This window comes from Oncorhynchus clarkii, chromosome 16 (assembly GCF_045791955.1).
Source record: "Oncorhynchus clarkii lewisi isolate Uvic-CL-2024 chromosome 16, UVic_Ocla_1.0, whole genome shotgun sequence".
Classification (NCBI taxonomy): domain Eukaryota; kingdom Metazoa; phylum Chordata; class Actinopteri; order Salmoniformes; family Salmonidae; genus Oncorhynchus; species Oncorhynchus clarkii.
This window is the reverse complement of record NC_092162.1, coordinates 27,024,678-27,049,007: the sequence shown is the minus strand read 5'-3', so window position 1 is coordinate 27,049,007 and position 24,330 is coordinate 27,024,678. Positions and strand designations below refer to the sequence as shown.

The 24,330-nt window shown below is 39.9% G+C and overlaps 1 protein-coding gene across 5 annotated transcripts in view; it reads left to right on the top strand.

Moving 5' to 3' along the window:
* Positions 1–20,500: 20,500 nt before the first annotated feature.
* The window catches only part of LOC139368284 (TAO kinase 2b), a 52,890-nt gene continuing 49,060 nt past the window's right edge, over positions 20,501–24,330 (top strand). For 3 of the 5 annotated variants that reach the window (XM_071107019.1, XM_071107017.1, XM_071107015.1), the window contains exon 1: positions 20,515–20,915. The gene's annotated coding sequence lies outside the window, so the exon portion shown is untranslated. Of the gene's footprint in view, positions 20,916–24,330 lie in introns of all 5 variants that reach the window. The other 2 variants (XM_071107016.1, XM_071107018.1) reach the window with 2 other exon arrangements.

Genomic DNA, 24,330 nt, shown 5'->3' with positions numbered 1-24,330 from the left:
ACCAGTATCACTACTTGCACATCATCATCTGCTCATCTATCACTCCAGTGTTAATCTGCTAAACTGTAATTACTTCGCTACTATGGCCTATTTATTGCCTTACCTCCTCATGCCATTTGCACACCCTGTATATAGACTTTCTTTTTTTTCTATTGTGTTATTGACTGTATGCTTGTTTATTCCATGTGTAACTCTGTGTTGTTGTTTGTGTCACACTGCTTAGCTTTATCTTGGCCAGGTCGCAGTTGTAAATGAGAACTTGTTCTCAACTAGCCTTCCTGGTTAAATAAAGGTGAAATAAAAAATATACTGTATAGTGTGATAAGCTCAACGGATGTTGTTAACATACATATGTAACAAAAGGAGTAAACTATTTTCTCCATAGAATACAAGTTACAAAACATTGTAACTTGAAGAGCATAATAGCATATCAGTGGGCCAGGGTCCTGACTGTGTATGTGTGTGTGTGACTGTGTCCACAGTCCTGACCCTTTCCCCTCTGCCTGTCTCGAGCTGTTATGTAAAATCATCGAAAATCTGTTTGCATAAGAGATTTAATCCACGGCTTTAGCCCGACAGGAACTTATACAGATTTCATTATAATTTTGGTTATTGCGCAGCTGGGGCAGCGGCCGAGGTTACGTAAGGCTGAGTTAGGTGAGAGAGGGAATGGGGGGAGAGAAGGGAATGGGGGATGTGGGGTAGAGAGGAAGGAAGAAAAAGGGTAAAGAGTACGGCATGTTTTGATTTGATTTAATTGAACTTTTTTTTTAGGCAGGGGAGTCCCTATGAGACCAAGGTTTATTTTCCAAGGGAGCCCTGAATGACAAGACCAAGCAAATACAAAAACCACAATTATAAAAAAAAAAACCATATTCCTCTACCAACAATCTGAATTGCCCGAAAGGCACCAATGTGCTCAACTGTAGGGTATTCTGAACATTGTTCCATAAGTGAGGTGAGAGGAAACTTAAAGCCATTTTACCTAAACCTGTAGTGACAGAAGGAATTTCAAGAATAAATGAACAGACTGCGCTGTGGTAAATTGCATCTAATGGTTTTAACGATGTGGCAGCTGCATTCATGTTGATGATGTCGCCACAGTCTAGGACCGGAAGGAATGTCGACTGAATGATTTGCTTTCTACTCTTAAGCGAGAGGCACAACCTACTGTACTTCTTCTATACAAGAAGCCGAGAAATGTTTTGGGCTCCCGAGTGGCTCAGCGGTCTAAGGCACTGCATCTCAGTGCTAGAGGTGTCACTACAGACCCTGGTTTGATTCCAGGCTGTATCACAACCGGCCGTGATTGGGAGTCCCATAGGGAGTCTCACAATTGACCCGGTGTTAGGGTTTGGCCGGGGTAGGCCGTCATTGTAAATAAGAATTTGTTCTTAAAGGACATTCCTGGTTAAATTAAAAAGCCCAGTTTTATTTTCAGCTTCTTAGTACACACATCTATATTAGACCACTAATTCTATATTCTAATGCACAGATATTTGTAAGCATGTGTAGATGGACAGAGGGAAAGATATGAAGGTTAAATAAATGGAAGGTTTTGAGAGGGGTAGATGGATTTCAAGTCAGGCTGGGCAGCTGTCAGAGTTTGATTTGCGATTCAAACAACAACAAAGTAGGGGTAAATGGCTAATGGATGGGGCTGGAGAAATTTAACCAATCTCAAATGAACAAACAGAGCTATGGCTGCAAGAACTGAAATGGATAGTTTTCACCATATTTTTAAGCCATACAGTGTTTGTTTACAATTACATTGTTTACAAACAATGGAGTAAAACAGGCTTATATACAGTATTTGGGGTTCAGTTGTGGAAAGACAGTTGAACTAAGCTCATGAGGCATGTGTAAGTTCTATTCTTCAAGAATCAATGGCATTTGTTTTAATGTCACGTTCTGACCTTAGTTCCTTTGTTATGTCTTTGTTTTAGTATGTTCAGGGCGTGAGTTGGGTGGGTTGGCTATGTTGATTTTTCTATAATTTGGGATTTTCTGTGTTCGGCCTGGTATGGTTCTCAATCAGAGGCAGCTGTCAATCGTTGTCCCTGATTGAGAATCAAACTTAGGTAGCCTGGTTTCACTTTTGAGTTGTGGGTGTTTATTTTCTGTTCTGTGTGTTGTTGTCTGTCTAGAGAGACTAGTGGGGACAGGGTGGCATGGTGTGACAGTATAATCTAAAATATGGTCAAATTCCAATTGCAAAGGATGAAGAACCAAAGTACAGATAAAGATCAAACATTTTGGAGGAGTCTGGGAATATAAATAAGAAAATGGATCATCTAGATTTTAGTGATGTCATTGTTTGTTTGGGTGTTTTTAGACTTAGCAATCAAAAACATGTTATCTTCAGTCTGAAGGTTTTAGAAATGTAAATGTTGTGATGATTTTCTTATGTTTGGCAATTAAAAGCTGATCATAATAATGAATTCATACAGTTTACACATTTTTATTTAACTAGGCAAGTCAGTTAAGAACAAATTCTTATTTACACTGACAACCTAGGAACAGTGGGTTAACTGCCTTGTTCAGGGGCAGAACAACAGATTTTTACCTTGTCAGCTCTGGGATTTGATCTAGCAACCGTTCGGTTACTGGCACACACTCTAACCACTAGGCTACCTGCTGCCCCCACATCTGTAATAACTCTTAAATACAGAGTCCTTAAAACATGTAAAAGCATGAAAACATTGTCACATCAACAGAACTTCAGAACATTTGCATTACACATTTAAATCTGTAAGCTTATTGTATTGTGTATCTCTGTTTTTTGTATTTTTATGGTATGGGGTGATGTATTGTATTGGGCAATGTGACGTCTAGTGTATACTGTATTTTTTTATGTTGCGGGTTTTGTGTCGGTTTGATATTTAAACAGACTTGAATTTTTTAATTTCCCCCGGTGTGATTAATAAAGTTGAATTGAATTGCATTAAATTGAGTTGAATTGAATTCATGTAATTTAAATATTACACCTTCATAACGTATACATAATTCATTGTGTAATATTAATAATCGCAGGCTGCAGCAGATTGACATAGTAGGGTTTTCTATACCAACATGCTGCTTAGATCTGGAGATCATGGTTTCAGATTTGAAAATAATGAAGTCAGATGGTCCACAAGAAAAGAAACAGAGAAACAGAATTGATGACACAATGTTGAATGGTGTAAGCATTTTTTCCCTTGTATTTACATTGTGTTGTGGTGTTTTGACTTTAATATTGCACAACAGAGATTACGTTGAGTGGATTATGAGAGCAAAGGATAGACTGTGAACGTGTGTGTGCATGAGTGACAATGAAGCACGATAGAGTATTGAATACTTATCTAATACGCAACTAATGCTTTTCATGTTATCTCGGTGTGACTGATGATCGTCCTATAATCTCTGTCACTTATCAAAAGAGATGACTAATATAAATTACCAGCCATTGTTTATGGAACAGTTTATGAGTACCACATTTATTAATTTATATTAATGTCTTGATTACTTTCTTATGTCATTCTCGCTGGCACCAAAAGTAAAAAAAAAAAAAAATGTGTTGATGGGGACAGAATGCGGTTGGACCATCAACTAATTGGCATTTATATTACTCTTACAGAATTTCCACGTGGGAGAGGATATTGGAAATGTAATCAAAGCCTAAGAATTTGTAAAGAACTTTTACCGACATAACATAGGTACAGCAGATCCCCTTATTGTATGAGACACTTTTAAATGTGCCTTTCGAGGCCATGCAGTTCAGTACTCATCTCTAAAACAAAAGCAATTTAGGTCAAAAGAGTCCATATTAACAAAGCAAATTTGAAGGACTAATAGTACAGATAGATAGCAATAAAAACTGTACCATAGTGGAACATAACAAGTTAGAGGAAAAACAAAAAGAAATTGAGGAACTTATTCAAGAAGGTTCAAGTGTAGTATATATTGTAAAAAATAAAGAGAACTGAATGAAACATGGGGGAAAATGCACCAAATAATTTTTGAATTTTGTGACCAATGATAGAGTCACCCATGATTCACCAAACAATATTTTGAAAGAGGAAGCAAAGTTCTTTAAGCACATGTTTTCATTTCAGTCTCCTCCATCTCCACGAACCAAAAATAACTGTATGGATTATTTTTCTATTAATAATGTACAATGAACAGCTGTACAGCAAGACTCATGTGAAGGCCAAATTACAGAGGAAGAACTTCTTGATGCAATTAAAGCATTTAAGTCTGGAAAACTCTGGGTTAGATGCCATACCAGTGGAGGTATACCAAACCTTTTTTGATATATTCAGAGGACAAATATTAGCATGTTTCAACCACACCCACAAAAACGGTAGATTATCAGATACTCAACAAGAAGGTCTGATTTCATTATTACTGAAGCAGGTGGCAAGTGGTAAATACAAAGATCCGGTCCATTTTAATAGAAAGTTGGCAAAAATAGATACGATTTTGCTGCCATGGAAAGGAAAATTCCTGTCTTTTTGTGGAAAAATCACCCTGATGAACTCTTTAGTCATGTCCCAGTTTACCTATCTGCTTATGGTCTTGCCTACACCTTGCGACCTGTTTTTTAAATTATATGAGCAAAAAATATTTAATTTAATTTGGATTGGCAAGCCAGGCAAAATTAAACGGGCCTGTTTATATAATGAATATATATATATATATGGAGGGCAGAAATGATTAAACATTAAAGCATTACACCTCTAAATAAAAGTGTCAGTCAATCAAAAATTATATTTAATCCAAACTGTTTCTCTAGCAGATTAGTAACAATGTCTCACCCCATGTTCAAGAATAGCATTTTCCCCTTTATACAGATTACAACCTTTCACTTTCAGTTATTTTAAAATTAAATAATCTACAAAATATCCCTATTTTTAAAACACGCCATAGAAAGTTGTTTGCAATTTCAGTTTAATCCACCAGAAAAGACTGAACTAACAATACAACAAATATTGTGGTTAAACTCAAATATACTAATTGATAAAAAAAGTTATAATCTTTGTAAATTCTATCATAAATAGGACTGTTGGAGTTATATCACACATGCAGCTAACAAAAATATATTAACATGTCTGCTCTACCCAGAATAAAACCAACTAATTGCAGCTTTACCACAAAAATGGAAGAGGCAAGTGGAAGTGGGAAAAAGGAACTTGACTGTTGGCCCTGCATTAAAGACCAAAATTGGTTAAAGAAGATTGTGATGAATAAAAAAGTATACCAGTTTCATTTTAGGACCAAAAAATTGACAGCTGTGCCATATATATTGCAAAATAGTTGGGCAAAGATGTCCCGATTTTTGATGTACCGATTCCATGGCACATGGTTTATGAACTGATACGCAAAACTTCGGTAGATTCAAAACTTATATTTTTCTGCTTAAATTATGACACAAAATTCTTGCAATCAATAGAGTGTTTTATATATATATATATATATATATATATACATTATATATATATATGGGGGATACAACCATCCCAGCTCTGCAGATTTTGCTGCGAAGAGACAGAATCATCAGATTATTTGTTTTGGTACTGTGTAGCTTGTTTTTGAATAAAGGTCCAGAAACGATTGAAGAGTGCAACATTGACCTGGAGCTAACTCGGCTGATAGCACTACTGGGTGATTTGAAATGTCATAGTCAATCGATAAATAATATAATAATACTTTTAGCAAAAATGTTTATCTTTAATTTACAATAGAATAGAATAGAAAGGTTGAACTTTTGTGAAACATCACATCACTGTTGAAATATATATGGCAAATAGAAATAAAAAATGTATGGTGTTAAGAGATGGGAGTGGTTGAGTGGAGCTGAAGAGTGGCATTAAAAACAACAAGATAACTAATGTAAAATATACCGTGTCCGTAAAATGTATATAGGTTCAAAACTTTTGTGACACAGCACAGTTAAAAATATATGGCAAAAAATAAATCTAACTGGATGGGCTTCAGAGATAAATGGGAGGGGTTGATGATAGCTGAAGGATGGGATTAAAAACAAACAAAAGATAACTATTGTAAAATACATTGTGTCTGTCAAATGTACATGTATAAATTGGAAGTAGAAGCCTAAGTGTTGTCCATTAGTTTACTCATGTTAGGAGATGGGCGGTAGGATTAGGGGAAAATAATAAAGGAAGGTAAATGTAAAAATATTGATATTTATGTCATGACTTGCCCTCCTGGGTGAGGATCAAAGAGAGCTCCCCCTCTCTCTCCCACCAGGGAGGAAAGAGGGGGAGATGGGCTGGTTGTATGACTTAACGACAGGTCATAAACTTTCTCTCTCTTGCCTTTCCAGTATTGAGAATGGAATGTCTGAGTGTTTGTTACAACAGAGAGAGACTTTGTAGTACTTTAACACCAAAAGATTGGACACTGAAACAATATTTTTAAGATAAATAATGGGGGAAATGGTTAGTGGGGCTCCAAACAATAATCATATCAAATCAGTTGTTGTTTTGTAATGTCATTAGAGATGGTATAACAAGATATATGTCCCAGTTATCAGATTTACATAAATATTTTGTAAAACTTATATGATTAAATATGAAACTATTTGTAAAAATTTGGCAATGTGATTTCAGCCTTCTAAATTAGAAAATTGTTGTCATATAAAGTTTTACCCAGTCAGAAACCGCACCCACGTGAGCACAGACATTATGCCTACAGGATGGAACGCCCCTTTTTCCAGAGTGCATAAAAGGACTTCTAACAAAATGTACATTAGACCAAGCAGGCGGTCGGTGATGAGCCGGACGTCACGAATGGCTGGACTCTACTAGACCAGAAAGCGCTACACTTTGAAATGGTTTAAAACTACCAGACCAGAAAATGGTAAGACTCAAACGTTTGAGTGAAGAAGATAAAGACTACCTCGGAACATTCAATCTGCAGCTGTTTAAGTACTTTAGTCTAGTAAACTTGACCAAGACCACAGCGTGTATTCCTCTGGTGTACCCAGTCTAACGAACACTCAGAGACAAAGAAGCCTATTACAAATGAGGACATTGTGACCTCTGGTGGAAACTCAGAGAATTACACAACCAGAGACGTTCTTTTTTTAATAAAAAAAACAACAACTTTTACCCCCTTTTACTCCCCAATTTCGTGGTATTCAATTGTTAGTAGTTACTGTCTTGTCTCATTGCTGCAACTCCCGTACGGACTCGGGGAGGCAAAGGTCGAGAGCCATGCATCCTCCGAAACACAACCCAACCAAGCCGCACTGCTTCTTAACACAGCGCGCATCCAACCCGGAAGCCAGCCACACCAATGTGTCAGAGGAAACACCGTACACCTAGCGACCTGGTCAGCGTGCACTGCGCCCAGCCCGCCACAGGAGTCGCTAGTGCGCAATGAAACAAGGATATCCCTGCCTGCCAAACCCTCCCTAACCCAGACAACGCTAGGCCAATTGTGCACCGCCCCATGGGCCTCCCGGTTGCGGCCGACTGCGAACCAGAGACTTTCTGTCAAACTATTCGTCACAGACGGATCGAGTGGTTTCAACAGAGAGATGACAGACAAAGACATCTACAGTTGAAGTCTGAAGTTTACATACACCTTAGCCAACTAAATTTAAACTCAGTTTTTCCACAATTCCTGACATTTAATCCTAGTAAAAATTCCATGTCTTAATTGAGTTAAGATCACCACTTTATTTTAAGAATGTAAAATGTCAGAATAATAGTAGAGAGAATGATTTATTTCAGCTTTTATTTCTTTCATCACATTCCCAGTGGGTCAGAAGTTTACATACACTCAATTAGTATTTGGTAACAATGCCTTTAAATTGTTTAACTTGGGTCAAATGTTTTGGGTAGCATTCTACAAGCTTCCCACAATAAGTTGGGTGAATTGTGACCCATTCCTCCTGACAGAGCTGGTGTAACTGAGTCAGGATTCTAGGCCTCCTTTCTTGCGCACGCTTTTTCAGTTCTGCCAACAAAGTTTCTGTAGGATTGAGGTCAGGGCTTTGTGATGGTCACTCCAATACCTTGACTTTGTTGTCCTTAAGCCATTTTGCCAGGTCCTTTGCTGTTGTTCTGGGATTGATTTGCACTTTTCACATCAAAGTATGTTCATCTCTAGGAGACAGAGCGGTATGACGGTCCCATGGTGTTTATACTTGCATACTATTGTTTGTACAGATGAACGTGGTACCCTCAGGTGTTTGGAAATTGCTCCCAAGGAGGAACCAGACTTTTGGAGGTCTATACTTTTTTCTCTGATGTCTTGGCAGATTTCTTTTGATTTTCCCATGATGTCAAGCAAAGAGGCACTGAGTTTGAAGGTAGGCCTAGGTACACCTCCAATTGACTCAAATGATGTCAATTAGCCTATCAGAAGCTTCTAAAGCAATGACATAATTTTCTGGAATTTTCCAAGCTGTTTAGAGGCATAGTCATCTTAGTGTATGTAAACTTCTGACCCACTGGAATTGTGATACAGTGAATTATAAGTGAAATAATCTGTCTGTAAACAATTGATAAAAAAATAACTTGTGTCATGCACAAAGTAGATGTCCTAACCGACTTGCCAAAACTATAGTTTGTTAACAAGAAATTTGTGGAGTGGTTGAAAAACGAGTTTTATTGACTCCAACCTAAGTGTATGTAAACTTCCGACTTCAACTGTAAGTGTAAATATATGTTTCATTTCTAAATCCGAATGAGCGGTTGTTAGGGTGCTAAATATCCATATCTACGGTGAGCGTATTATTCAACTGTATGTACGATAGTTGAATTATTTTGTCGCTCCTTCTCCCGCTCTTTCTTTCCCCACCCCTTTCATTGTGTAACAAGCCGTCATATCAGGTTAGTCCGCTAGGGACTTTTCATTGCATTATGTTAGTAAATCAATTCATCCTATATTGTGTGTGTTTATGTATTTCTGTGTGATTATTTAGTTAGTTAGTAAATAAATAATTAAGACAATTTGTGTATCACTGAGTCATCGTGTAGACTAGGGTTCATGCAGATTTATAGAATATTACAACGTTCAGAATGAGACTGATTTGAGCTAATGATAATTAATAATTGACTGTTTTTGAAGTAAGAGCTATTTATATCTTTAGAGTTTACGTCGGGAGATAGTAACTCGTTAAATAACTTTTCCTGTGGTTCCACCAAGATTGCTAATGAGTTAGTTCATGACTAATTTAATCACGTAAAAATTAAACATAGTTAATTGGATAAAATAACAGTCATCACATTAATGGTGTCACAACATACTTGTATAAATATGTACAGTGCATTCGGAAAGTATTCAGACCCCTTGACTTTTTAAACATTTTGTTACGTTACAGCCTTATTCTAAAATGGATTAAATAAAATGTTTCTCCTCTTCAATCTACACACAATACCCCATTGGGAAAAAGCAAAAAACGATTTTTAGACATTTTTGCAAATGTATCAAATTTAAAAATCTAAAATCTCACATTTTCATAAGTATTCAGACCCTTTACTCAGTGCTTTGTTGAAGCACCTTTGGCAGCGATTACAGCCTTGAGTCTTCTTGGGTATGACTCTACAAGCTTGGCACACCAGTACTTATTCTCTGCAGTTCCTCTCAACCTCTGTCAGGTTGGATGATTTTCAGATCTCTCCAGAGATGTTCGATCAGGTTCACTCAAGGACATTCAGAGACTTGTCCCGAAGGCACTCCTGCATTGTCTAGGATGTGTGCTAGGGTCATTGTCCTGTTGGAAGGTGAACCTTTGACCCAGTCTGAGGTCCTGAGCACTCTGGAGCAGGTTTTCATCAAGGATCACTCTGTACTTTGCTCCATTCATCTTTCCCTCGATCCTGACTAGTCTCCCAGTCCCTCCCGCTGAAAAACATCCCCACAGCATGATGCTGCCAACACCATGCTTCACAGTAAGTTGAAGAGGGGAAAATTTAGAATAAGGAGAGAATTTTAGAATAAGGCTGTAACATAACAAAATGTGGAAAAAGGGAAGGCATCTGATTTTTTTCCGAATGCACTGTATGTATATTTGTGTATGTGCGGTATATGTGTATATACAGTACCATTCAAAAGTTTGGACACACCTACTAGTTCGTGTTTTTCTTTATTTTTAATATTTTCTACATTGTAGAACAATAGTGAAGACATCAAAACGATGAAATAACACATATGGAATCATGAAGTAACCAAAAAAGTGTTAAACAAATCAAAATATATTTTACATTTGGGTTTCTTCAATGTAGTACCCTTTGCCTTGATGTCAGCTTTGCACAGTCTTGGCATTCTCTCAACCAGCTTCATGAGGTAGTCACCTGGAATGCATTTCAATTAACAGATGTGCCTTGTTAAAATGTTAATTTGTGGAATTTCTTACCTTCTTAATGCGTTTAAGCCAATCAGTTGTGTTTTGACAAGGTAAGGGTGGTATACAGAAGACAGCCCTATTTGGTAAAAGACCAAGTCCATATTATGGCAAGAACAGTCCATCATTACTTTAAGACATGAAGGTCAGTCAATACAGAAAACTTCAAGAACTTTGAAAAATGTTCAAGTGCAAAAAACATCAAGCATTATGATGAAACTGGTTCTCATGAGGACCGCCACAGGGAAGGAAGAACCAGAGTTACCTCTGCTACAGAGGATAAGTTCATTAGAGTTACCAGCCTCAGAAATTACAGTCCAAATATATGCTTCACACATGTCAGCATCAGCTGTTCAGAGGAGACTGTGTGAATCAGGCCTTTATGGTCGAATTGCTGCAAAGAAACCACTACTAAAGGGCACCAATAACAAGAAGAGACTTGCTTAGGTAAAGACACGCAAGCAATGGACATTAGAACAGTAGAAATCTGTCCTTTTGTCTGATGAGTCCAAATTAGAAATTTTTGGTTCCCACCATCGTGTATTTGTGAGACACAGAGTAGGTGAATGGATGATCTCCGCATGTGTGGTTCCCACCGTGAAGCATGGAGGAAGAGGTTTGATCTTGTGGGGGTGTTTTGCTGGTGACACTGTCTGTGATTTATTTAGAATTCAAGGCACACTTAACCAGCATGGCTACCACAGCATTCTGCAGCGATATGCCGTCCCATCTGGTTTTGCGCTTAGTGGGACTATCATTTGTTTTTCGGCAGGACAATGACCAAACACACCTCCAGGCTGTGTAAGGGCTATTTGACCAGAAGGAGAGTGATGGAGTGCTGCATCAGATGACCTGGCCTCCACAATCACCTGACCTCAACCCAATTGAGATGGTTTGGGATGAGTTGGACCGCAGAGTGAAGGAAAAGCAGCCAACAAGTGCTCAGCATATATGGGAATTCCTTCAAGACTGTTGGAAAAGCATTCCAGTATAAACCAAAAAATATATTAGGGATGGGAAATGTTGCAGACAATTACAATGATAGAATCGGCAATATATCTGCACTACTAAAGCTGATGTTTCCCCTTAAAATTAAATAAATAAATGAAAAATATATACAGGGCCTTCGGGAATTATTTTTCTACAATTTGTTACGTTACAACCTTATTCTAAAATTGATAAAATAAAAAAGAATCCTCAGCAATCTACACACAATACCCGTTAATGACAAAGTGAAAACATGTTTTGTAAATGTATTACATGTTTTGTAAATGTATTACACATTTAAAACAGAAATACCTTATTTACATATGTTTTCAGACCCGAAAAATGGAGCTCAGGTGCATTCTGTTTCCATTGATCATCTTTGAGGTGTTTCTACAACTGGATTGGAGTCCAACTGTGGTAAATTCAATTGATTGGACATGATTTGGAAAGGCACACGCTTGTCTCTATAAGTATAAGGGCACAAGTTGAGACCCAGATGCAGACACAGGAGGCAGATGGTTAGAGTCCAAGACGTTAATTAACAATCCAAAAGGGGTAGGCAGGATAATGGTTGTGGACAGGAAAAAGGTCAAACCAGTCCAGAGTTCCAGAGGTACAGAACAGCAGGCAGGCTCGAGGTAAGGGCAGGCAGAATGGTCAGGCAGGCGGGAATGGAGTCCAGAAAAACAGGCAAAGGTCAGAACCGGGAGGACTAGTAAAAGAGAATAGAAAAGCAGGAGCACAGGAAAAACACGCTGGTTGACATACAAGACGAACTGGCACAGAGAGACAGGAAACACAGGGAAAATAAGCGACACCTGTGGGGGTGGAGACAATCACAAGGACAGGTGAAACAGATCAGGGCGTGACAATAAGGTCCCACAGTTGACAATGCATGTCAGAGCAAAAACCAAGCCATGAGGTTGAAGGAATTGTCCGTAGAGCTCCGAGACAGGATTGTGTCTAGGCACAGGCCTTGGGAAGTGTACCAAAACATTTCTGCAGCATTCAAGGTCCCCAAGAATACACTGGCCTCCATCATTCTTAAATGGAAGAAGTTTGGAATCACCAATACTCTTCCTCGAGCTGGCCGCCCAACCAAACTAAGCAATCGGGAGAAGGGCCCAGGTCAGGGAGGTGATCAAGAACCCAATGGTCACTCGGACAGAGCTCCAGATTTCCTATTTGTATTTATTTATTTTATTTAACGTTTATTTAACTAGGAAAGTCAGTTAAGAACACATTTTTATTTACAATGACGGCCTACCAAAAGGCAAAAAGACCTCCTGCGGGACGGGGGCCTGGGATTAAAAAATAAATAAAAATACAATATAAATATATGACAAAACACACATCACGACAAGAGAGAAAACACAACACTACGTAAAGACAGACCTAAGACGACAACATAGCACGGCAGAAACACATAACAACACAGCATGTTAGCAGCACAACATAACAACAACATGGCAGCAACACAACATGGTAGCAGCACAAAACATGGTACAAACATTATTGGGCACAGACAACAGCACAAAGGCCAAGAAGGTAGAGACAACAATACATCACAGAAAGCGTGTCCATGATTGAGTCTTTCAATGAAGAGATTGAGATAAAACTGTTCAGTTTGAGTATTTGTTGCGGCTCGTTCCAGTCACTAGCTGCAGTGAACTGAAAAGTGGAAAGACCCAGGGATCTGTGTGCTTTCGGGACCTTTAACAGAAAGTGACTTGCAGAATGGATGTTGTATGTGGAGGATGAGGGCTGCAGTAGATATCTCAGATGGGGGAATTTTAATAAATAAGCATCAACCAGTGGGTCTTGCGATGGGTATACAGAGATGACCAGTTTACAGAGGAGTGCAGTGATGTGTCCTGTAAGGAGCATTGGTGGCAAATCTGATGGCCGAATGGTAAAGAACATCTTGCCGCTCGAGAGCACCTTTACCTGCTGATCTACAAATGATGTCTCCGTAATCTAGCATTGGTAAATGGTCATCTGAATTAGGGTTAGTTTGGCAGCTGGGGTGAAATTACGATAGAGGAAATAAAGTCTAGTTTTAACTTCTGTGGAGAACTTTGAAGAAGTACAACCATCTCTGCAGCACTCCACCAATCAGGCCTTCATGGTAGAGTGGCCAAACGGAAGCCACTCCTCAGTAATATATTTTGGAGTTTGCCAAAAGGCACATAAAGACTTTCAGACCATGAGAAACTAGATTCTCTGGTCAGATGAAACCAACATTGAACTCTTTGGCCTGAATGCCAAGCGTCACATCTGGAGGAAACCTGGCACAATCCCTACGGTGAAGCACGTTGGTGGCAGCATCATGCTGCGGTTATGTTTTTCAGAAGCAGGGACTGGGAGACCTGTCAGGATCGAGGCAAAGATGAACGGAGAAAAGTACAGAGAGAGATCCTTGATGAAAACCTACACCAGAGCGCCTAGGACCTCAGACTGGGGAGAAGGTTCACCTTCCAGAAGGACAAAGACACTAAACACACAGCCAAGACAACGCAGGAGTGGCTTTGGGACAAGTATCTGAATGTCATTGAGTAGCCCAGACAGAGCCTGGACTTAAACCCGATGGAACATCTCTGGAGTGACTTGAAAATAGCTGTGCAGCGACGCTCCCCATCCAACCTGACAGAGCTTGAGAGGATCTGCAGAGGAATGGGAGAAACTCCCCAAATACAGGTGTGCCAAGCTTGTAGCGTCATACCCAAGAAAACTCTACGCGGTAATCTCTGCCAAAGGTGCTTAAACAAAGTACTGAGTAAAGGGTCTGAACACTTATTTTATGTACTGTACCCATTGGTTCTTGAATAATATAATTTATAAATGCCCCATGAGCTTAGATTAACTGTCGTACCCCATCTGAACCCAAAATATAAGCTTGTTGTACTCCAATGTTTGAAAACAAAGTAATTGTAAACTAACAATGTATAGTTTCAAGTTTCAAGTTTTATTAGTAATATGTACAAGATACACATGGTATACACCGTCCAATGAAATGCTTACTTGCAGGTTCCTTCTTGACAATGCAACAACAATTAGAAATAATTTAAGATAAGAATACAAACACAAATAAATGGCTCAGAATAGAAGAAACATTTTAGCCTAAGTATATTTACATGTGTTTTGGGGAAGGGGGGATTGGGGGCAAGTGTTTAAATTGTGCAGTATTTAAAATATATTATAAGAGTCTGGTGGCTGCAATAGGTATGCGTATTTGGCGTGAATGTATATGTGTGTGTTTTTTTTATATTTTTATTTCACCTTTATTTAACCAGGTTAGCAAGTTGAGAACTGCGACCTGGCCAAGATCAAGCAAAGCAGTGTGACAGAAACAACAACACAGAGTTACACATGGAATAAACAAGCATACAGTCAATAACACAATAGAAAAAAATGAAGTCTATATACAGTGTGTGCAAATGACATGAGGAGGTAAGGCAATAAATAGGCCATAGTAGTAAAGCAATTACAATTTAGCAGATTAACACTGGAGTGATAGATGAGCAGATGATGGTGTGCAAGTAGTGATACTGGTGTGCAAAAGAGCAGAAAAGTAAATTACAGTAGGTAGATTGGGTGGACTATTTACAGATGGACTATGTACAGCTGCAGCGATCAGTTAGCTGCTCAGATAGCTGATGTTAGTGAGGGAAATGTAAGTCTCCAGCTTCAGTGATTTTTGCAAATCATTCCAGTCACTGGCAACAGAGAACTGGAAGGAAAGGCGGCCAAAGGAGGTGATGGCTTTGGGGATGACCAGTGAGATATACCTGCTGGAGCGCATGCTACGGGTGGGTGTTGTTATCGTGACCAGTGAGCTGAGATAAGGCGGAGTGCCAGTGGGTCTGCCGACAAATATGTAACGAAGGCCAGCCGACTATAGCATACAGGTCGCAGTGGTGGGTGGTATAAGGCGCTTTGGTAACAAAACGGATTGCACTGTGATAGACTACATCCAATTTGCTGAGTAGAGTTTTGGAAACTATTTTGTAGATGACATCGCCGAAGTCGAGGATCGGTAGTATAGTCAGTTTTACGAGGGTAAGTTTGGCGGCGTGAGTGAAGGAGGCTTTGTTGCAAAATGGAAAGCCGATTCTAAATTTGATTTTGGATTGGAGATGTTTGATATGAGTCTGGAAGGAGAGTTTACAGTCTAGCCAGAAACCTAGGTATTTGTAGTTGTCCACGTATTCTAGGTCAGAACCATCCAGAGTAGTGATGCTAGTCGGGCGGGTGCGGGCAGCGAATGGTTGAAAAGCATGCATTTGGTTTTACTAGTGTTTAAGAACAGTTGGAGGCCACGGAAAGGGTGTTGAATGGCATTGAAGCTCGTTTGGAGGTTAGTTAACACAGTGCTCAAAGAAGGGCCAGATGTATACAGAATGGTGTCGTCTGCGTAGAGGTGGATCAGGGAATCACCCACAAGCAATAGCGACATTGTTGATACAGTGCCTTGCGAAAGTATTCGGCCCCCTTGAACTTTGCGACCTTTTGCCACATTTCAGGCTTCAAACATAAAGATATAAAACTGTATTATTTTGTGAAGAATCAACAACAAGTGGGACACAATCATGAAGTGGAACGACATTTATTGGATATTTCAAACTTTTTTAACAAATCAAAAACTGAAAAATTGGGCGTGCAAAATTATTCAGCCCCTTTACTTTCAGTGCAGCAAACTCTCTCCAGAAGTTCAGTGAGGATCTCTGAATGATCCAATGTTGACCTAAATGACTAATGATGATAAATACAATCCACCTGTGTGTAATCAAGTCTCCGTATCAATGCACCTGCACTGTGATAGTCTCAGAGGTCCGTTAAAAGCTCAGAGAGCATCATGAAGAACAAGGAACACACCAGGCAGGTCCGAGATACTGTTGTGAAGAAGTTTAAAGCCGGATTTGGATACAAAAAGATTTCCTAAGCTTTAAACATCCCAAGGAGCACTGTGCAAGCGATAATATTGAAATGGAAGGAGTATCAGACCACTGCAAATTTACCAAGACCTGGCCGTCCCTCTAAACTTTCAGCTCATACAAGGAGAAGACTGATCAGAGATGCAGCCAAGAGGCCCATGATCACTCTGGATGAACTGCAGAGATCTACAGCTGAGATGGGAGACTCTGTCCATAGGACAACAATCAGTCGTATATTGCACAAATCTGGCCTTTATGGAAGAGTGGCAAGAAGAAAGCCATTTCTTAAAGATATCCATAAAAAAATGTTGTTTAAAGTTTGCCACAAGCCACCTGGGAGACACATCAAACATGTGGAAGAAGGTGCTCTGGTCAGATGAAACCAAAATTGAACTTTTTGGCAACAATGCAAAACGTTATGTTTGGCGTAAAAGCAACACAGCTCATCACCCTGAACACACCATCCCCACTGTCAAACATGGTGGTGGCAGCATCATGGTTTGGGCCTGCTTTTGTTCAGCAGGGACAGGGAAGATGGTTAAAATTGATGGGAAGATGGATGGAGCCAAATACAGGACCATTCTGGAAGAAAACCTGATGGAGTCTGCAAAAGACCTGAGACTGGGACGGAGACTTGTCTTCCAACAAGACAATGATCCAAAACATAAAGCAAAATCTACAATGGAATGGTTCAAAAATAAACATATCCAGGTGTTAGAATGGCCAAGTCAAAGTCCAGACCTGAATCCAATCGAGAATCTGTGGAAAGAACTGAAAACTGCTGTTCACAAATGCTCTCCATCCAACCTCACTGAGCTCGAGCTGTTTTGCAAGGAGGAATGGGAAAAAATGTCAGTCTCTCGATGTGCAAAACTGATAGAGACATACCCCAAGCGACTTACAGCTGTAATCGCAGCAAAAGGTGGCGCTACAAAGTATTAACTTAAGGGGGCTGAATAATTTTGCACGCCCAATTTTTCAGTTTTTGATTTGTTAAAAAAGTTTGAAATATCCAATAAATGTCGTTCCACTTCATGATTGTGTCCCACTTGTTGTTGATTCTTCACAAAAAAATACAGTTTTATATCTTTATGTTTGAAGCCTGAAATGTGGCAAAAGGTCGCAAAGTTCAAGGGGGCCGAATACTTTCGCAAGGCACTGTATTTACAGAGAAAAGAGTTGGCCTGAGAATTGAACCCTGTGGTACCCCCATAGAGACTGCCAGAGGTCCGGACAACAGGCCCTCCGATTTGACACACTGAACTCTGTCTGAGAAGTAGTTGGTGAATCAGGCGAGGCAGTCATTTGAGAAACCAAGGCTATTGAGTCTGCCGATAAGAATACAGTGATTGACAGAGGCAAAAGCCTTGGCCAGGTCGATGAATACGGCTGCACAGTACTATCTTTTATCAATGGCAGTTATGATATCATTTAGTACCTTGATCGTGGCTGAGGTGCACCCATGACCAGCTCGGAATCCGTGTGTGTGTGTGCATGTGTGTGTATGTTTGTTTGTGTGTGTGTGTGTGTGTGTGTGTGTATCGCTTCAAAGCAGGATAAAACCATCCTTTTGATCTAATGGATGTTCAGTCCTTGCATCTATAGCCCTGCCTATGATTTTGAGAGTGGTAAAATTTCTTCAGCACCATCCCTAAGCTGTTTACCAAAAAAAGTGTGCCTGCTTTGTTGTTGTTTGAATCCCCTACTGCCCCTTTCAGCTGGGAATTATGCAATGACAAGAGTAAAAATGCATTACACCACCCTTTACTGATTTGTAATGATGAGGTAATAAATATTAGGTAATAATTCATTCATAACATCAAATATAATTGTCCCTAACAATGAAAACAGGGAGGGAACTGTGGATCGGTCTCTGTCAGTCTGTTCTTACGTTTGTCACTGAATGTACAAAACATGTTATACAACGCTTGGGTCTAATCCTGAATGCTGATGGGTTAAATCCGCATTCCAGCCGGTGTCTATTCCACAAGTTACCACCGGCTAAATTGATGACGATAAAATCCCTATTTACTCTGTTCCATCTGACTGTGCAATCCACTGTCTCATCAGCCCAACCAGGAGTGCAACTCAATATCAGGAAGGTGTTCTTAATGTTTTGTACACTAAATGTATGAGATCCGGCATTTACAAAATTACACTGATTGGCCCAAGGCGTGAGCTATAGTAATTAACTGAAATTTGTGACTCGCGCCAGAGAGGAAGAGGCGCATCGGAAGGGATAACTGGGCCCAAAATTCTACAGCAATTTCGTTAACAAAAAAATGTATTTTCTTATTTGCTACATGTGGCTTATTTGACCAAATATAAGTTTTGTATTGCTTAGGTTGTTATGAGTGTACTGATAAGTAGTACACATGACATCCTGGAAACACTTTGTGCCTGTTGTTCACACACGTATCTGCCCTCTCATTGGCTAGAGTGGTCCCACCTGATCTTGCCTTCTCCCGAGTGCCTTCTGGTTTGTGTACCAGTCTTTGGCACATGACATGGAGTACAGGGAGTGGATTAGCTAAAGAGACTGGTACTCAAGCTAACTGTCTTCCATTTTTTAAGAAATGTATTTTTATTGTTAGAGCGGCCACCACATTACTGTTGTCTTGTTACCCTTTGTTGAAGTAAATCTTTGCTGGACTATAATTGGAGAGTTTGCCTTGGTTTTTAGCACTTATGTGAGTGTGTTGTTGTAGTTGGACGTCAGATTTATTTCATATTCTTTATAATTTACACATTTCGGTTGAATGCATTCAGTTGTGCAACTGACTAGGTATCCCCCTTTCCCTTTCCCTAATTTGGCCTAAGTAGCAATAATCTGTCAAGTGTTTTTTAGTTGATTACAAAAATGCAACTTCTGTTATTCCTCAGATAAATAGTCTGAATAAAATGGGCTAGATCATGAATTAGATTATTACAATGGACAATTGTTTTATTTTCAAGCAGGGCCAGACTTAGCCTTATATTTATTTTGTATCACATTTTCCTTTTCAGAAGGGTTTCAGAAATTATAGTGGATGCGTAACCAAGCCAGCCCAGTACAGCTCAATGGCTCGGCTTGGCTTAGTTTGGCTCTAACGTGTGAATCTGGCAAGATAATGTTTTTGTTGACCTCATTGCAAAAAAATGATTGAGTTTACCATGCATATTAGACACATAATAAAAGGTGATTTGTCACAGTCAGTTTAGTCCTCTAACATCCTGCAGATATGCCTGTATAGGCTCAGGGATGGTTTCCCCTACCGAAATCTAGGATCAGTGTCTCTTCTCCCAATCCTAACATTATCAATTAGTGAGGAAAATGTTAAACTGACCCAAGATCAGCGACTAGGGACAGCTTCCCCCTAAAATAAATGGATTCGCATGACCTCTAGTAGGCCAATGTTCTGGTACTCCAATGTAGTCCTTGCTCATGGCCACTGGATAGAGATAGACAAGCACATCCTCTAGTCTCTACCAAAGCCTATACATTATAGACCATCTCTGTGTCAATTGATGTGTGCTTGTTTACATGCAATAACTCTCACCATTCCCAATGATTTTGGCAGTATTTTAATAGAATACAGACATCTGGATACATGCTCAACAATTATCTATTAGATAAATTACATGTAAAATGTATACAGGTACCACCAACTGTCTTCTTGTGACCTCTTTATGTAGAATACCCCTGAGCTACAGTGGCATGCATCATTGCACATCATCATCTGCACATCTATCACTCCAGTGTTAATGCTAAATTGTAATTATTTAACCTCTATGGCCTATTTCTTGTCGTACCTCCCTAATCGTACTACATTTGCACACACTGTACATAGACTTTTTCTATTGTGCCATTGACTGTACATTTCTTTATCCCATGTGTAACACTGCGTTATTGTTTTTGTCGCACTGCTTTGATTTATATTGGCCAGGTCGCAGTTGTAAATGAGAACTTGTTCTCAACTGGCCTACCTGGTTAAATAAAGGTAAAATAAAATAAAAAAATGATGTCCAAATCAGGTAATTATGCCGCGTTCATGTCCATTCGGAACTAGGAAACTCGGACATTTCCGAATTGCTAATAGGTTGTGGATAAACATATGCTGGCTTCACCACTTAGCTTGTCGGATATTTCCGAGTTTCCTAGTTCTGACTAGCATATGAACGTGGCATTAGCCCATATGTATCGTAGAAGAAGTCCTTTAATAAATTATTATCTTTCTTTTCCGGTTTCCGGTCGGCTCCCGCCCCACTCCGCCATCATGAAGTTGTGAACCAAAAAACGAATGAGACAGAAAGGGTAAAAAAAGGAAAACAATTCATGAATAGCATGTATGTAATGATAAAATATGGTCGAGAGTGGAGCAAATACCGGGGTCAGCTTTAAATTGATTAACTGTTTCCCAGTCGTAATCTTCTGATTGCTGGTGAGAAGACCAGGTCGTTAGCATTTTGATTGACTGCCATAGCTAATGCTAGCTAAATCGTTCGCGAAGAATGGAATATCAATGAAAACAATGTGGCTCGCTCGTGTTGAATAGAGCAGAAGAGGTAACGTTAACGTTAGAAGAGCGACCAATATTTCCCATCCCGGGCCAGCTAGCTAGCTCTCCAGCTAGCTACGGTGGACCCCAAAAGCCACGGTAAGACATGTCATATAAGGCTAAGGTTAGCTCGCTTGTAACGTCTCAAATACTGTCGTTCATTGGCACTGTAGCAAACATTAGCTAGCAATGCCAGCAACAGCCGTTTCGGCGATGCAAGTACCCTGCTATTCTGCGGTATACTTTTATATTAAAGATTCTGACTTTGCTCGTCAATACAATTTACACGGAACGTGCATTGATACAAATGGCACTCTGATTCAGCTGACGATAGCGAACAAATTACACCCCTTGTTTTTTCAATTCGGTGTCGTATTTCTTTGGGGAGGCGAAATGTAGTTAAAATGTTGCTCTCCTCCACTGAGTGTTAAGGGACCGTATTAAAACGGCAACGCCTTAAAGTGCGACTGAAGGCAATAAACAACTTAGGCCATTTTCTATCAGATATGTGGCATTGATATGGGTCAAACATTTGTAATGGTGTCAAAATTGACTACAAAGTGTAAATAAGATAATTCTGTTCATAAAGTCTGTCTCGTCCAAAACTTAGTTTTGTAAGTGAGTTCATCATGACTTGAGGGTTGGGTTTTGATTTTGACAGTACTCCATTGCCTGCTAACATGGGATACACACCTGCGGATATTGTGCTTATGGGTGCCTAACTTTGTCTGAAAGCTTGGGGGGGATTAGAGGTGCATTTTAAAAATCATGTTCCTGCAATTCTACACTCCTAACAGGGGGATCCATATTTATAAACAAAACACAACAATTGCTCTAAGATTTTGCCACAAATTATTTAAAAAAAAAGTGTTTTAATGACTAATCTACTCCCTTGAAAATCCCACCCCCAATAATTAATTGACAGGTCTGAAACCTACCAATCCTGTGACTTAGACATCCCTTCCCTGAAAATCCCACCCATAGTGATTGATTGCCAGGTTTGAAACCCTACCAGCTTTGTGACTCACAAATATCTTGCTTCTCCCCTGACAATTGCTATTTCATTCTTAAAACCACACATTTTGACCAAAGATGGCATAACAGTCGGACGTGTGTTTGTCTTTGTCTTATCCCGTGTAAATAGACAGTTCGTATATATTTTAATCTCATTTTTTATCTACGAACTAAATATACTTTCCTGCAACCCGCCTCACCCAATGTCGTACAGATCTGATATTTATATTCCTTATAACTGGAACTTCCATCAGGAGCTAGCCAGCTAACTAGCTATTAGTCTTTGTTAGCCATGGCTAGCGGTCTTCACCTTTTTAGCAAGGACACCAGCCAGCTTTAGCTCAGACAATACCTGCCAGTCTGCCGATCACGGTATCAACCCAGAGAATATTGGACTGCTTCTCTCTACCACATCACCGGATTCCTGCTGCTCTGGTTCATTACACCGGCTCATCGCAGCTAGCTAGCTGCAACCGAGTGGCTATTGTTAGCTAACGACCCTGTCCCGAAGCAAGCACCAGTTAGCCTTGAGCTAGCCTCGAGCTAGGCCCGAATACCAGCTATTTCTAGGGCTACAATACCTCTTTTGCCAATTGGCCTGGACCCTTTATTGTCGACATGGTGCCCGCCGATCCATCACAAGCGGTCTGTCGACGTAATCGTCTGATGTGGTCTCAACAGGATTTTCTGTTGTGACGTCGTCGAAGACCCATCTGCAAGCCCTGGCCCGCTAGCTTTCTACTACGCCTAGCGTCGTAGTGACTACCGAACGGCTCCCTGACTCACCAATTGCTGCTCATTGGACCCTATGATCACTCGGCTACACAGCTGATGCCCCCTGGACTGTTTCAATAACACGGTACCTCATTTTGTTTACCTGTCGGCCCCAGCCTCGAACTCCGGTCCTGTTTGTACCTAACTGACCCGCTCTGCCCATTCATCGCCATATACCCGTTGTCTTAGCTCTCCTGATCAACACCTCTGATTTGTTTTATGCCTCTGTAATGTCAATATGCCTTGTCTACTGCTGTCTCAGCTAGTTCTTATTGTTTTATTTCACTGTAGAGCCCTCTGTCCTGCTTCAAATGCCTTACATAGCTCTTTTGTCCCACACACATGCAGAGACCTCACCTGTCTTAACTGGTGCCTCCAGAGATGCAACCTCACTGTCACTCAAAGCCTAAGTTTACCTCCGCGGTATTCACATCCTACCATACCCTTGTCTGTACATTATGCCATAAATCTTTTCTACCACGCCCAGAAATCTGCTCCTTTTATTCTCTGTTCCCAACGCACTAGACGGCCAGTTCTTATAGCCGTTAGCCGTACCCTTATCCTACACCTCCTCTCAACTGTTCAGAGGAGTCAGTGTGAATCAGGCCTTCATGGTCGAGTTGCTGTTAAGAAACCACTAACGGACACCAATATGAAGGGACTTGCTTGGGCTCAAGGAACACGATCAATAGACATTAGACCGGAGAAAATTTTGGTCTGAGTCCAAATTTGAGATTTTTGGTTCCAACCGCTGTGTCTTTGTGAGACGCAGATTAGGTGAACGGATGATCTCTGCATGTGTTCCCACCGTGAAGCAAAAATTCAGTTGTCAAAAGTCGCAAAAGTAGTGTCCGTAGTTTAGACCGCCACGGTCCCTGATCCCATAACAGATGTGTTCATGCAAACACATTGGGTTGAAAATATTGAAGTTACGGATGTTTTTTTATGTTAAGTAAATTCAAATGTATTAAATGGACCAAATAAAAAGCAAAGCAATTGCCATAGATTGTACAGGTATGTTCCGTTTAGGAGGTATTGACGAGCATAGTTTTATATTAAAGATTCAGACTAACTACACTGCACTCCCAGCTAGCTAGCTCACTGTTGAATAAGCTTGCTGTCCTCAGGCTACTGTTGAGTGATCTGTTTGGCAGCAGTTATCAAGCCAGAGCCATCTAATTTAGCTAGCATATATTTACATGTGATTGGGTCGGATTGCTAGTAGCAAGGGTTTGCGATCGGGATTGTATTGCATTTCTCTGTCGCTAGCTAGCTAAAATTAGTTGGCCTGAGAGCCTAATTTACCTGCCAAGTACAATGCAATCCCTCAGCTGTAAATACCAACAATATGTATTAGCTAGCGAACACTAGCTAGCTGTGGCAGGTTAGCTTACTAGCTAGTGTTGGTTACAAGCATAGAGATTATGATGCACACCACCAATGCAGAAGTGAAATCGCTTATTAACGGGTAACGTTAGACCCATTCCACCCACTCTTTCAATGGGGCCAGCTTTCTCCATTGTGTATGATAGCCAAATTTGAACTGTAGCTACCTATGGTCTTTAAATGTAATTAGGCTAGCTACAGTGCCTTCAAAGTATTCACTCCCCTCAACTTTTTCCACATTTTGTTGTTATAGCTTGAACTTAAAATGGATACAATTTAGATGTCACTAGCCTACACACTAGCTCATGTCAGTGGATTTTATTTTTACAAATTAATTAAA